The sequence below is a fragment of the Cryptomeria japonica genome, unplaced genomic scaffold (assembly GCF_030272615.1).
Source record: "Cryptomeria japonica unplaced genomic scaffold, Sugi_1.0 HiC_scaffold_279, whole genome shotgun sequence".
NCBI lineage: Eukaryota > Viridiplantae > Streptophyta > Pinopsida > Cupressales > Cupressaceae > Cryptomeria > Cryptomeria japonica.
The window spans coordinates 130,001-145,000 of NW_026729101.1; the positions used below are offsets into that span (position 1 = coordinate 130,001).

General features: G+C 59.7%; 1 non-coding gene across 1 annotated transcript; it reads left to right on the forward strand.

Moving 5' to 3' along the window:
• The first annotated feature begins 12,213 nt into the window (after window positions 1–12,213).
• On the forward strand, window positions 12,214–12,332 carry LOC131870012 (5S ribosomal RNA). The gene has a single exon (XR_009368380.1). It is a non-coding gene; the product is annotated as a 5S ribosomal RNA (ribosomal RNA).
• Window positions 12,333–15,000: the final 2,668 nt, after the last annotated feature.

Genomic DNA, 15,000 nt, shown 5'->3' on the forward strand with positions numbered 1-15,000 from the left:
GAAGAGGACAGTTCGAGTGACAGGTCAAATCCAAGAGTTCCGAAGACTACCTCCAGGAACAATCGGGAACAAGACCGATTACAAGTCGTCGAGTCTGTTACTGGGCGAACACGAGATGCGCACAGGAAATCGATCAGCCCTCACAATGGCCCAAGGCCAGAGATCGGACTGCTACGATTTACCCCAACAATCATCGTGCCACTCTTCGCAGAGAGGTGATAGACGCCAACGAGCCCGCGCATAGCAATCGAGGTGTAAAAAGGGCGTTGAAGGCAGGAAGCCTGGACGAAAGAGGCTACGAGGTCACCTCGAAGCGGTCTAAGAATCGGGCGCACTTGGGGCGACTACCAGTGCCAACCCCTTATCCCGCGGTGCGTCCGACACACAGAAATTTCCAAGGCGGCCAAGGAGCCTCCCCGCATAGCAATCGGGGTGTGAGGTTACGGATGCAGCATTGATAGCAATCGAGGTGTGAGGCGAAGGATGCAGAAGTGAGAGCCGAGGGATGTAGCAGAGATAGCAATCGGGGTGTGTGATGCAGAAGAGATAGCAATCGAGGTGTGCGGTGGGAAGGGCCCAGCAGCCAGAATGCATGAAGCGACGGATGAAGCAGTGATGACAACCGGGCTGTGAGGAGAGGAGGGATGCAGCCAAGAAAGCAATCAGGGCTCGAGGCAAGGGATGCATCAAGGATAGCAATCATGTTGTGAGGCGAGATTCCAAAGGCTAAACGTGAGAGGCTGCAGGGTCGACTCAGAGAGGTCTATGCATGTGAGAGGCTGAAAGCAAGGTCGACTCGGAGCGGTCTATGCATCGGGCGCGCTTGGGGCGACTACCAGTGCCAACCCCTTATCCCGCGACGCGTCCGACAAAGAGAACGTTCCAAGGCGGCAGAGGAGGTTACCAGCCGAAGGATGCAGTAGCAATAACAGGTATAGTTCCGCGGCGGCCGAGAAGACTCACCGCATAGGAATCGGGATGCGAGGCGAGGGATGCGGCGGGAAGGCCCCGACGGCTAAACGGAAGAGGCTGCAGGGCCGCCTCGGAATGGTCCAAGCATCGGATGCGATTGGGACGACTACCAGTGCCAACCCCTTATCCCGCGATGCGTCCGATACACAGATAGTTCCAAGGCGGCCGAGGAGCCTCACCGCATATCAATCGGGGTGCGAGGCGAGGGATGGGGCGGGAAGGCCCCAACGGCTAGACGGAAGAGGCTTCAGGGCCACCTCGGAATGGTCCAAGCATCGGACGCGCTTGGGGCGACTGCCAGTGCCAACCCCTTATCCCGCGATGCGTCCGATACACAGATGGTTCCAAGGCGGCCGAGGAGCCTCACCGCATAGCAATCGGGGGTGCGAGGCGAGGGATGGGGCGGGAAGGCCCCAACGGCTAGACGGAAGAGGCTTCAGGGCCGCCTAGGAATGGTCCAAGCATCGGACACGCTTGGGGCGACTACCAGTGACAGCCCCCTATCCCGCGATGCGTCCGATACGAAGATGGTTCCAAGGCGGCCGAGGAGCCTCACCGCATAGCAATCGGGGTGCGAGGTGGGGGATGCGGCGAGATGGCCCCAACGGCTAGACGGAAGAGGCCACAGGGCCGCGTCGGAATAGTCCAAGCATCGGACGCGCTTGGGGCGACTACCAGTGACAACCCCTTATCCCGCGATGCGTCCGATACGAAGATAGTTCCAAGGCGGCCGAGGAGCCTCACCGCATAGCAATCGGGGTGCGAGGTGGGGGATGCGGCGAGATGGCCCCAACGGCTAGACGGAAGAGGCTGCAGGGCCGCCTCGGAATAGTCCAAGCATCGGACGCGCTTGGGGCCACTACCAGTGACAACCCCTTATCCCGCGATGCGTCCGATACGAAGATAGTTCCAAGGCGGCCGAAGAGCCTCACCGCATAGCAATCGGGGTGCGAGGTGGGGGATGCGGCGAGATGGCCCCAACGGCTAGACGGAAGAGGCCACAGGGCCGCCTCGGAATAGTCCAAGCATCGGACGCGCTTGGGGCGACTACCAGTGACAACCCCTTATCCCGCGATGCGTCCGATACGAAGATAGTTCCCAGGCGGCCGAGGAGCCTCACCGCATAGCAATCGGGGTGCGAGGCGAGGGATGCGGCGAGATGGCCCCAAAGGCTAGACGGAAGAGGCTGCAGGGCTGCCTCGGAATAGTCCAAGCATCGGACGCGCTTGGGGCGACTACCACTGCCAACCCCTTATCCCGCGATGCGTCCGATACACAGATAGTTCCGAGGCGGCCGAGGAGGTGGGGGATGCAGCGAGATGGCCCCAACGGCTAGACGGAAGAGGCTGCAGGGCCGCCTCGGAATAGTCCAAGCATCGGACGCGCTTGGGGCGACTACCAGTGACAACCCCTTATCCCGCGATGCGTCCGATACACAGATAGTTCCGAGGCGGCCAAGGAGCCTCACCGCATAGCAATCGTGGTGCGAGGTGGGGGATGCGGCGAGATGGCCCCAACGGCTAGACGGAAGAGGCTGCAGGGCCGCCTCGGAATGGTCCAAGCATCGGATGCGCTTGGGGCGACTACCACTGCCAACCCCTTATCCCGCGATGCGTCCGATACACAGATAGTTCCAAGGCGGCCGAGGAGCCTCACAGCATAGCAATCAGGGTGCGAGGCGAGGGATGCGGCGAGAAAGCCCCAACGGCTAGAGGGAAGAGGCTTCAGGTCCGCCTCGGAATGGTCCAAGCATCGGACGCGCTTGGGGCGACTACCAGTGACAACCCCTTATCCCGCGACGCGTCCGATACACAGATAGTTCCAAGGCGGCCGAGGAGCCTCACCGCATAGCAATCGGGGTGCGAGGCGAGGGATGCGGCGAGAAGGACCCAACGGCTACACGGAAGAGGCTTCGGGGCCGCCTCGGAATGGTCCAAGCATCGGACGCGCTTGGGGCGACTACCAGTGACAACCCCTTATCCCACGACGCGTCCGATACACAGATAGTTCCAAGGCGGCCGAGGAGCCTCACCGCATAGCAATCGGGGTGCGAGGCGAGGGATGCGGCGAGAACGACCCAACGGCTACACGGAAGAGGCTTCGGGGCCGCCTCGGAATGGTCCAAGCATCGGACGCGCTTGGGGCGACTACCAGTGACAACCCCTTATCCCGCGACGCGTCCGATACACAGATAGTTCCAAGGCGGCCGAGGAGCCTCACCGCATAGCAATCGGGGTGCGAGGCGAGGGATGCGGCGAGAAGGACCCAACGGCTAGACGGAAGAGGCTTCGGGTCCGCCTCGGAATGGTCCAAGCATCGGACGCGCTTGGGGCGACTACCAGTGACAACCCCTTATCCCGCGACGCGTCCGATACACAGATAGTTCCAAGGCGGCCGAGGAGCCTCACCGCATAGCAATCGGGGTGCGAGGCGAGGGATGCGGCGAGAAGGACCCAACGGCTAGACGGAAGAGGCTTCGGGTCCGCCTCGGAATGGTCCAAGCATCGGACGCGCTTGGGGCGACTACCAGTGACAACCCCTTATCCCGCGACGCGTCCGATACACAGATAGTTCCAAGGCGGCCGAGGAGCCTCACCGCATAGCAATCGGGGTGCGAGGCGAGGGATGCGGCGAGAAGGACCCAACGGCTAGACGGAAGAGGCTTCGGGTCCGCCTCGGAATGGTCCAAGCATCGGACGCGCTTGGGGCGACTACCAGTGACAACCCCTTATCCCGCGACGCGTCCGATACACAGATAGTTCCGAGGCGGCCGAGGAGCCTCACCGCATAGCAATCGGGGTGCGAGGCGAAGGATGCGGCGAGAAGGACCCAACGGCTAGACGGAAGAGGCTTCGGGTCCGCCTCGGAATGGTCCAAGCATCGGACGCGCTTGGGGCGACTACCAGTGACAACCCCTTATCCCGCGACGCGTCCGATACACAGATAGTTCCAAGGCGGCCGAGGAGCCTCACCGCATAGCAATCGGGGTGCGAGGCGAGGGATGCGGCGAGAAGGACCCAACGGCTAGACGGAAGAGGCTTCAGGGCCGCCTCGGAATGGTCCAAGCATCGAACGCGCTTGGGGCGACTACCAGTGACAACCCCTTATCCCGCGACGCGTCCGATACACAGATAGTTCCGAGGCGGCCGAGGAGCCTCACCGCATAGCAATCGGGGTGCGAGGCGAGGGATGCGGCGAGAAGGACCCAACGGCTAGACGGAAGAGGCTTCAGGGCCGCCTCGGAATGGTCCAAGCATCGGACGCGCTTGGGGCGACTACCAGTGACAACCCCTTATCCCGCGACGCGTCCGATACACAGATAGTTCCGAGGCGGCCGAGGAGCCTCACCGCATAGCAATCGGGGTGCGAGGCGAGGGATGCGGCGAGAAGGACCCAACGGCTAGACGGAAGAGGCTTCAGGGCCGCCTCGGAATGGTCCAAGCATCGGACGCGCTTGGGGCGACTACCAATGACAACCCCTTATCCCGCGACGCGTCCGATACACAGATAGTTCCGAGGCGGCCGAGGAGCCTCACCGCATAGCAATCGGGGTGCGAGGCGAGGGATGCGGCGAGAAGGACCCAACGGCTAGACGGAAGAGGCTTCAGGGCCGCCTCGGAATGGTCCAAGCATCGGACGCGCTTGGGGCGACTACCAGTGACAACCCCTTATCCCGCGACGCGTCCGATACACAGATAGTTCCGAGGCGGCCGAGGAGCCTCACCGCATAGCAATCGGGGTGCGAGGCGAGGGATGCGGCGAGAAGGACCCAACGGCTAGACGGAAGAGGCTTCAGGGCCGCCTCGGAATGGTCCAAGCATCGGACGCGCTTGGGGCGACTACCGTTGCCAACCCCTTATCCCGCGATGCGTCTGATACACAGATAGTTCCGAGGCGGCCGAGGAGCCTCACCGCATAGCAATCGGGTTGCGAGGCAGATTATTGGGAAGGGAACCCCCTGGGATGCGGCTCAAGCAGTGCCCAAAGGGACTGGAATGCGGAATCACATCGAGAGACCCAAATGCTATACGAGGGCTCAAATCGAATTATCGATTTGGCCACGACATGGACGCATCGGAACGACTACCTTTGCCGAACCACTCGCAATTGCATCCATACCGAAACCAATAGACATTTCCGTTAGAGCCCTCGCATAGCATTCGGGAATCTCGCATGCCCCTCTAAATCGACCAATGCTGGCGCTCAATGAAAATCCGAGCGCTACCACCGTTCGAGCGCCAGCATTGGTCGAGTTAGAGGGGCACGGGGGAGAATGCTCCAGTCAACACCTCCCCTATATAAGTTATTTGTCCGATTCTCGCACAACCGTAGTCTGCCTCGTCGAATCAAACAACGGTCCCAGATTCCGACTTCCGTTCCGTAGAGACCCAAAAGCTAGATGGAGGCTCGCAAGAAAGAGAGTCGGCGCATAGCAATCGGGTTTCTCGAACGTTTAGGGACCGAGCTCACTTGCGGATAGGGCAAAATCCGCCAAGCAACCCAAAAGCTAGACGGGGGCTCGAATCGAATCGCCTAGGCGGCCACAACAACGACGTGTTGGATCGACTACCAGTGCCAAACCATTCAGCAAGACTAGTCTGTGTCGAGGCCGGATAGAGATTCTCAGAGAGCGCCCGCATAGCATTTAGGAGACCTGCCGCGTCCCTCACACTCGACAAATGGTGGTGCACGTTTATAAATCCGAGCGATCCCAACCCTTTCAAGCACCAACATCGGTCGAGATAGAGGGGCACGGAGGGGGCTGCGTGAGACAACACAGTCCCCTATATAAGTTATTTGTCCGATTCTCACACATCCGAAGAATGGTCATCAAATCGGACAACAGCCCAAACTTCCGACTTCCGTCCCAGAAAGCCCAAGAGCTATCTAAAACGTTCATGGCCGGAACTCGATCGCGGCTATACCAGTCCGCCAAGCAACCCAAAAGCTAGACTGGAGCTCTAGTCGAATCACCTCTGTGGCCATTGCAAGGACGTGTTGGAGCGACTACCATTGCCGAACCATTCCGCAGGTCGAGTCCATACCAAGGCCGCATAGAGATTCACGATGAGCTCCTGCATAGCAATCAGGAGACTTGCCGTGTCCATCACAATCGATAAATCCTGGTGCAAGATTTTTGCATCCGAGCGCTCCAACCAGTCGAGCACCAGCATCAATCGACATAAACGGGCACGGGGGGAGGATGCTCGAGAACACTACCTCCCCTATATAAGTTATTTGTCCGATTCTCAAGCAGCCGAAGTCTGGTCATCGAATCGGGTCAAAGACCACAACTTCCGACTTTACCCACAATGCAAGTCATCGAATCGAACATCGGCCCCCGAGTCGGACTCCATGCGTATGTCAGGTCATCGGACCCAAATTCCGCCTTCCTGCGCATGGCGGGCCATCAATATCAACTCGGTCATCGGACCCAAACTCCGCCTTTTTGCGTATGGCACGCCTTCAAATCGGTCATCGGACCCAAATTCCGCCTTCCTGTGCATGGCGGGCCATCAACATCAACTCGGTCATCGGACCCAAATTCCGCCTTTCTGCGCATGGCACGCCATCAACTCGGTCATCGGACCCAAATTCCGCCTTCCTGCGCATGGCAGGTCATCGGACACAAATTCAGACCTCGCCAATATGCCTACGTATCGAATCGGTCATCGGACCCAACTTCCGACTTCATCCATACTGTAGGGTCTTTGAGGTTGGCGCGGTGCGCTCAACCCAGGGAGTCGACCCATCGAAGCATACACCTCCCCTATATAAGCTATTTGTCCGATTCCCACACCTGTGTAGTTTGCACCTCTGACCAGGACATCGACCCCAACTTCCGAACTCGACTGCAACGACGGCACCAGCGCCTTGGTGCGCACCTTGCGACGCACAGTCCCAACATTCGCCTTCCTGCACATGGCAGGTCATCGGACCCAAATTCCGACCTCGCGAGTATGCCTACATATCGAATCGGTCATCGGACCCAACTTCCGACTTCATCCATACCGTAGGGTCTTTGAGGTTGGCGCGGTGCGCTCAACCCGGGGAGTCGACCCAACGAAGCATACACCTCCCCTATATAAGCTATTTGTCCGATTCCCACACCTGTGTAGTTTGCACCTCCGATCAAGACATCGACCCCAACTTCCGAACTCGCCTCCAACGACCGAACCAGCGCCTTGGTGCGCACCTTGCAACGCACAGTGCCAACATTCGCCTTCCTGCACGTGGCAGGTCATCGGACCCAAATTCCGACCTCGCGAGTATGCCTACATATCGAATCGGTCATCGGACCCAACTTCCGACTTCATCCATACCGTAGGGTCTTTGAGGTTGGCGCGGTGCGCTCAACCCGGGGAGTCGACCCAACGAAGCATACACCTCCCCTATATAAGCTATTTGTCCGATTCCCACACCTGTGTAGCTTGCACCTCCGATCAGGACATCGACCCCAACTTCCGAACTCGACTAAAAAGACCGCACCAGCGCCTTGGTGTGCACCTTGCAACGCACAGTGTCAACATTCGCCTTCCTGCACATGGCAGGTCATCGGACCCAAATTCCGACCTCATGAGCATACCTACTAATCGAATCGGTCATCGGACCCAACTTCCGACTTCATCCATACCGTAGGGTCTTTGAGGTTGGCGCGGTGCGCTCAACCTGGGGAGTCGACCCATCGAAGCATACACCTCCCCTATATAAGCTATTTGTCCGATTCCGACACCTGTGTAGTTTGCACCTCCGCTCAGGACATCGACCCCAACTTCCGAACTCGCCTGCAACGACCGAACCAGCGCCTTGGTGCGCACCAAAAGTGCGCACTTTTGGAGGGCACTTTTGTGCGCTCCAAAGGTGCGCACTTTTGGAGGGCACTTTTCTGCGCTCCAAAGGTGCGCACTTTTGGAGGGCACTTTTTGGAGGGCACTTTTCTGCGCTCCAAAGGTGCGCACTTTTGGAGGGCACTTTTTGGAGGGCACTTTTCTGCGCTCCAAAGGTGCGCACTTTTGGAGGGCACTTTTTGGAGGGCACTTTTCTGCGCTCCAAAGGTGCGCACTTTTGGAGGGCACTTTTCTGCGCTCCAAAGGTGCGCACTTTTGGAGGGCACTTTTTGGAGGGCACTTTTCTGCGCTCCAAAGGTGCGCACTTTTGGAGGGCACTTTTTGGAGGGCACTTTTCTGCGCTCCAAAGGTGCGCACTTTTGGAGGGCACTTTTTGGAGGGCACTTTTCTGCGCTCCAAAGGTGCGCACTTTTGGAGGGCACTTTTTGGAGGGCACTTTTCTGCGCTCCAAAGGTGCGCACTTTTGGAGGGCACTTTTTGGAGGGCACTTTTCTGCGCTCCAAAGGTGCGCACTTTTGGAGGGCACTTTTTGGAGGGCACTTTTCTGCGCTCCAAAGGTGCGCACTTTTGGAGGGCACTTTTTGGAGGGCACTTTTCTGCGCTCCAAAGGTGCGCACTTTTGGAGGGCACTTTTGTGCACTCCAAAGGTGCGCACTTTTGGAGGGCACTTTTCCTGTGCTCCAAAGGTGCACACCTAGGTGAGCACCTTCGACCACACCTTGTAGCACACCAAACTCTGACTTTCGACTTCATCCGCAATGCAGGGTCTTTGAGGTTGGCGCAATGCGCACAACCAGGGGAGTCGACCCATCAAACCCAACACCTCCCCTATATAAGCTATTTGTCTGATTCTCATACATGCGTAGCCTGCAGGAGCAATTAGGACATCGACCCCAACTTTCGGCTTCTAAACGAAAACAAGGTCTTTGAGGTTGGTGTAATGCGAACAACTAGGGGAGTCAACCCATCAAACCCAACACCTCCCCTATATAAGCTATTTGTCTGATTCTCATACATGTGTAGTCTACAGGAGCAATTAGGACATCGACCCCAACTTTTGACTTCTTAACGAAAACAAGGTCTTTGAGGTTGACGTAATGCGCACAACCAGGGGAGTCGACCCATCAAACCCAACACCTCCCCTATATAAGCTATTTGTCCGATTCTCATACATGTGTAGCCTGCAGGAGCCATTAGGACATTGACCCCAACTTTTGACTTCTTAACGAAAACAAGGTCTTTGAGGTTGGCGTAATGCGCACAACCAAGGGAGTTGACCCATCAAACCCAACACCTCCCCTATATAAGCTATTTGTCTGATTCTCATACATGTGTAGCCTGCAACAACGATTAGGACATCCACCCCAACTTCTGAATTCGTCTGCGTTGACCGCACCAAAGGTGCACGCCTTGGTGCTCACCAAAATCCGACTTCCGACTTCTTCTGCTATGCGGGGTCTTTGAGGTTGGCGCAGTGCGCACAACCAGGGGAGTCAACCCACCGAATGCAACACCTCCCCTATATAAGCTATTTGTCTGATTCTCATACATGCGTAGACTGCAGCAATGATTAGGACATCCACCCCAACTTTTGACTTCTTAAACAAGACAGGGTCTTTGAAGTTGGTGCAGTGCACACAACCAGGGGAGTCGACCCATCAAACGCAACACCTCCCCTATATAAAGCTATTTGTCCGATTCTCATACGTGTAGTCTGCAGCAGCGATTAGGACATCGACCCCAACTTCCGAATTCGTTTGCATTGACCGCACCAAAGGTGCACGCCTTGGTGTGCACCCTGGAGTGCACTTTGGTGCTCACCTCGGTGCACACTTTGGTGTGCACCTCGGTGTGCACCAAAGGTGCGCACCTTGGAGCGCACCAAAGGTGTACACTTTGGAGCGCACCACATAGGGTCTTTGAGAGGTTGGCGCAGTGCGCACACCAAGGTGGGTGTTGAGGTGCGTGCCGAGGTGGGTGGGTGCTAGGGTGCGCTCCATGGTGGGTGCCAGGGTGGGTGCGTGCTAGGGTGGATTCCAAAGAGGGTCATAGGGTGGGTGCCAAGGTGGGTTGGTGATATAGTGGGTTCAAAGGTGGGTACTAGGGTGGGTTCCAAGGTGGGTCACAAGTTGGGTGCCAGGATGCGTGGGTGTTAGGTTGGGTGCCAAGGTGGGCTCCTGCGTGGGTGGGTGCTAGGGTGGGTTTCAAGGTGGACGCGAGGGCGGGTGCCAAGGTGGGTAACAAGTTGGGTGTTAGGATGGGTGAGTGCTAGAGTGGGTGCCAAGGTGGGTGGGTGCTAAGGTGGATGCCAAGGTGGTTCACAGGGTGGGTGGGTTCTAGGGTGAGTTCCAAGGTGGGTCACAGGTTCAGTGCTAGGGTGGGTGTCAAGGCGGGTGTCGAGGTGCCTGGGTGCTAGGGTGTGGATGCCAATGTGGGTCATAGGGTGGGTACTAGGGTGGGCTGCAATGTGGGTGCCAAGGTGGGTAACATGCTCGGTGGGTTCTAAATTGGGTGCCAGGGTGGGTGTGCACCCACCTTGCCCGAGGTGGGTGCCAAGGTGCCAGTGTGGGTGGGTGCTAAGGTGGATGCCAAGGTGGGTGAGAAGGTGGGTGATAGGTTGAGTGGTAGGATGGGTGGGTGCCAAGATGGGTCACAGGGTGGGTGCAAGGGTGGGTAGGTGCTAGGGTTGGTGTCAGGGTGGGTGGGTGCTAGGTTGGGTTCCAAGGTGGGTGCGAGGGTGAGTGTCAAGGTGGGTCACAGGTTAGGTGCTAGGATGGGTGAGTGCTAGGGTGCAAAGGTGCCAGGGTGGGTGCTAGGATGGGTCGATGCTAGGGTGAGTGGCAAGGTGGGTCCACAAGTGTCAAGGTGGGTGCCGAGGTGGGTGCCAAGTCGGCGACTGCTATGGTGGATGCCAAGGTGGGTCACGGGGTGGGTGCCAAGTTGCTAGGTTGGGTTCCAAGGTGGGTGCCAACGTGGGTGCTAGGGTGCGTGGGTTAAAGGGTGTGTCACAACGTGGGTGCCAGGATGGGTGCGCACCCACACTGGCCAAGACGGGTGCGGGTGCAAGGTTGGGTTCCAAGCCCGGTCACAGGCTGGGTGCTAGGATGGGTGGGTGCCAAGGTGGGCACCAGGGTGGGTGCACCCACCCTGGCCAAGGTGGGTCACGGGGTGGGTCCTAGGGTGGGTAACGGGGTGGGTACTAAGGTGCGTGCCAAGGTGGGTCATAGGGTGGGTGCCAAGGTGGGCACCAGGGTGGGTGTGCACCAACCCTAGCCAGGGTAGGTCACGGGGTGGTTGTCGGGGTGGGCGTCAAGGAGCCAAGGTGGGTGGCAAGTAGCCAAGTTGCGTGCCAAGGTGGGTGTCGGGGTGGGTGCCAAGGATCCAAGGTGGGTGCCAAGGAACCAAGGTGGGTGTCTGGGTGGGTGCCGAGGTGGGAGCCAGGGTGGGTCCCAAGGTGAGTGCAAAGGTGGGTGCCAGGGTCAAGGTGAGTGCCAATGTGGGTTCCAAGGTGCCAGGGTCAGGGTGAGTGCCAATGTGGGTTCAAAGGTGCTAAGTTGGGTGCGAGGTTGGGTGCGAGGGTGGGTGGGTGCCAAGGTGTGCTAGGTGGAAGCCCGGGTGGGTCGGCATCCCATGGGTGTCGAGTTGGGTGCCTGATGGGTGCTTCTTGTCAAGTTTTAGTCGTCGGGACTCATTTCGAGCCTTAGAGGTCGTTTCTTGTCCGGTTGCCCTGTCTTCGACCTGGGAACCCAATTTTGGTCCTCGGGTCCCATTTTTTTTTGTCTCGCATCCCACTTTTGGCCTGTGGCCTTTTCGGGGTCGATTCTCGTTTTGGGCATCAGAGCATGTTTCTTCTCCTAAAACCCAATATTTGTTTATTAAGTCTCGGAACACATTTTTGTTCTCGTGGACCCATCATGGGTCTTGGAACGCATTTGTGGTCCTTGGGTCCCATTTTGCATCCCGAAACTTGTGTTTTGGTGCTTGATCCCTATTTTGGGTGCCCACCTTGCACCAAGTGCGCACCCGGGGCAAACCGAGCGCCTTGGTGCACCGGGGCAAGATCGAGCGTGCACCCGAGGCGCCCCGAACATGCACCAAGGTGCACTCGGCCCACATGTGAGCGCAGGTCGTTGCGCCCGAGGTGGTGTGTGGGCACCGCGTTGCAGACGGGACACTGCACGCACACGACGCCCCCTCCAGGTGCACGCACGTAGGCCGGGCCGGGTGCACACCCGACGCCCTAGCAAGGTGCGCGCACCCGGGCAGGGCTCACACTTGGCGAACGGGGCGCACTTCGCGAGGGAGGGTGTGCACCTCGACGGGGGTGGGTGGCCGGGGTGGATTCGCACGTGGGTCGCGGTTTGCTAAGTACACACTGCGACAAGCTCATAACGGGTGCGATCATACCAGCGTTAGTGCACCGGATCCCATCAGAACTCCGCAGTTAAGCGCGCTTGGGCCGGAGTAGTACTGGGATGGGTGACCTCCCGGGAAGTCCCGGTGTTGCACCCTTTTTTAGTTTTTCGCCGGGCGTCGCAATGCTATTTGAATAAACCTTTTGCCCGTTTGCGTTCTCGTCGGGGCCGGGCCGGGCCGGGGTGCGCTGCCCGCACTACCGCGCGCGCGGGGGCGACACCGAGCGCGCACCCGAGGCGCCCCGAGCACACAGGCCACGGTGCAACCCGGGCGTTGTGCGCGCACCCCGGTGCGCCCGAGGTGCTGCGCGCGCACCCAGGTGAAATCGGTGTGCACCTCGGCCAGTGCGCGCTCGGTCGAGTCGCGCACGTTGGCCAAGGTGCACGGTGATGTTTCTTACTCTAAGGTTCCGCACCAGACGCCCGGGACAGGTGAGCGAAGCTGGGCGGGGCCGGGTGCGCGGCCGGGGCAGGTGCACGCAGCTGGAGAGAGCTTTGGAGCACACTTCGGAGCGCACCAATGATGCGCTCCATTCAAAAGTTTCCTGAAAAGGCAAAAAAAGTTGAGATTATAGAATTTCCCACTTGAGAGATTGTAAAAAAAAAAAATTTAAAATGAAGGAAACGCGGGTGCCAAGGTGTGCGCAGCCCAGCCAAGGTGTGCGCACCAAGGCGCCCACCCTGGCGAAGGTGCACGCAAGGTGCGCACCCGAGGCAAACCGGACAATTAACCCAACTTTCGACTTCGCGCGCACCTTGGAGCGCACTTCGGAGCGCTCCTTGGTGCGCACCAATCTTGGGCACCTCGGAGTGCACCATGGCGCCCACCAAGGTGCGCACCCGGGGCAAACCGAGCTCCGACTTCGTGCGCACCTTGGAGCGCACGAAAGGTGCGCACCATGGCGCCCACCAAGGTGCGCAGCCCAGCCAAGGCGTGCGCATCAAGGTGCGCACCCTGGCGAAGGTGCGCACCCGGGGCAAACCGAGCTCCGACTTCGTGCGCACCTTGGAGCGCACAAAAGGTGCGCAACCCAGCCAAGGTGTGCGCACCCCGGTCAAACCGAGCTCCGAATCGTGCGCACCAGAGGTGCACGCCATCGTGCGCACCTTGGAGCACACTTCGGAGCCCTCCTTGGTGCGCGCCGATGTTGCGCACCTCGGAGCGCACCCGGGGAAAACAATGCAATTAACCCGACTTTCGACTTCGTGGGCACCTCGGAGCGCTCTCGGGTTCGCACCTCGGAGCACACCGAGGTGCCCACCCTGGCGAAGGTGCACGCGAGGTGCGCACCCGGGGCAAACCGGGCTCCGACTTCGTGCACGCCGCACCTTGGAGCACACTTCGGAGCGCTCCTTGGTGCGCACCAGGGCGCGCAACCCAGCCGAGGTGCCCACCCCGGCGAAGGTGCACGCGAGGTGCGCACCCGGGGCAAACCGGGCTCCGACTTCGTGCACGCCATGGTGCCCACCGCGGCGAAGGTGCACGCGAGGTGCGCACCCGGGGCAAACCGGGCTCCGACTTCGTGCACGCCGCACCTTGGAGCACACTTCGGAGCGCTCCTTGGTGCGCACCATGGTGCCCACCAGGGCGCGCAACCCCGCCGAAGGTGCACGCGAGGTGCGCACCCGGGGCAAACCGGGCTCCGACTTCGTGCACGCCGCACCTTGGAGCACACTTCGGAGCGCTCCTTGGTGCGCACCATGGTGCCCACCAGGGCGCGCAACCCCGCCGAAGGTGCACGCGAGGTGCGCACCCGGGGCAAACCGGGCTCCGACTTCGTGCACGCCATGGTGCGCACCGCGGCGAAGGTGCGCACCCGGGGCAAACCGGGCTCCGACTTCGTGCACGCCGCACCTTGGAGCACACTTCGGAGCGCTCCTTGGTGCGCACCAGGGCGCGCAACCCAGCCGAGGTGCCCACCCCGGCGAAGGTGCACGCGAGGTGCGTACCCGGGGCAAACCGGGCTCCGACTTCGTGCACGCCGCACCTTGGAGCACACTTCGGAGCGCTCCTTGGTGCGCACCATGGTGCCCACCAGGCCGCGCAACCCAGCCAAGGTGTGCGCACCAAGGTGCACGCGAGGTGCGCACCCGGGGCAAACCGGGGTCCGACTTCGTGCACGCCGCACCTTGGAGCACACATCGGGGCGCTCCCGGGTTCGCACCGGCGTTGCGCACCGTGGTGGGCACCTCGGAGCACACCAAGGTGGGCAGCGAGGTGCGCACCTTTGATGCGATGCCTTCACTAATTTCCATAAAAGGCAAAAAAAAAACGAGATTTTAAAATTTCCGTTTTGAAAGATAGTGAGAAAAAGGGAATGCTGGTGCCATCTTGAGCCCGCCCTGGTGCGCAGCCCAGCCAAGGTGTGCGCACCAAGGTGCCCACCCTGGCGAAGGTGCGCGCCCGGGCAATTAACCCAACTTCCAACTTCGCGCGCGCCAGGGTGGGAGCGCACCCAACAACCGGGCCTGGGAAGAGCCAATGCGAGAAACCCCACCAAACGCTCTGACAAAAAAAGAGGGGGCGCTCCAGTAACCCCGCTTCGGAGCGCACCCTGGGCAAACCCAGCCAAGGTGCCCACCCCGGCCAAGGTGCAGGCGAGGTGCGCACCCGGGGCAAACCGGGCTCCGACAACGTGCACGCCGCACCTTGGAGCACACTTCGTAGCGCTCCCGGGTGCGCACCTCAGAGCACACCAAGGTGGGCAGCGAGGTGCGCACCTTTGATGCGCTGCCTTCACTAATTTCCAGAAAAGGCAAAAAAA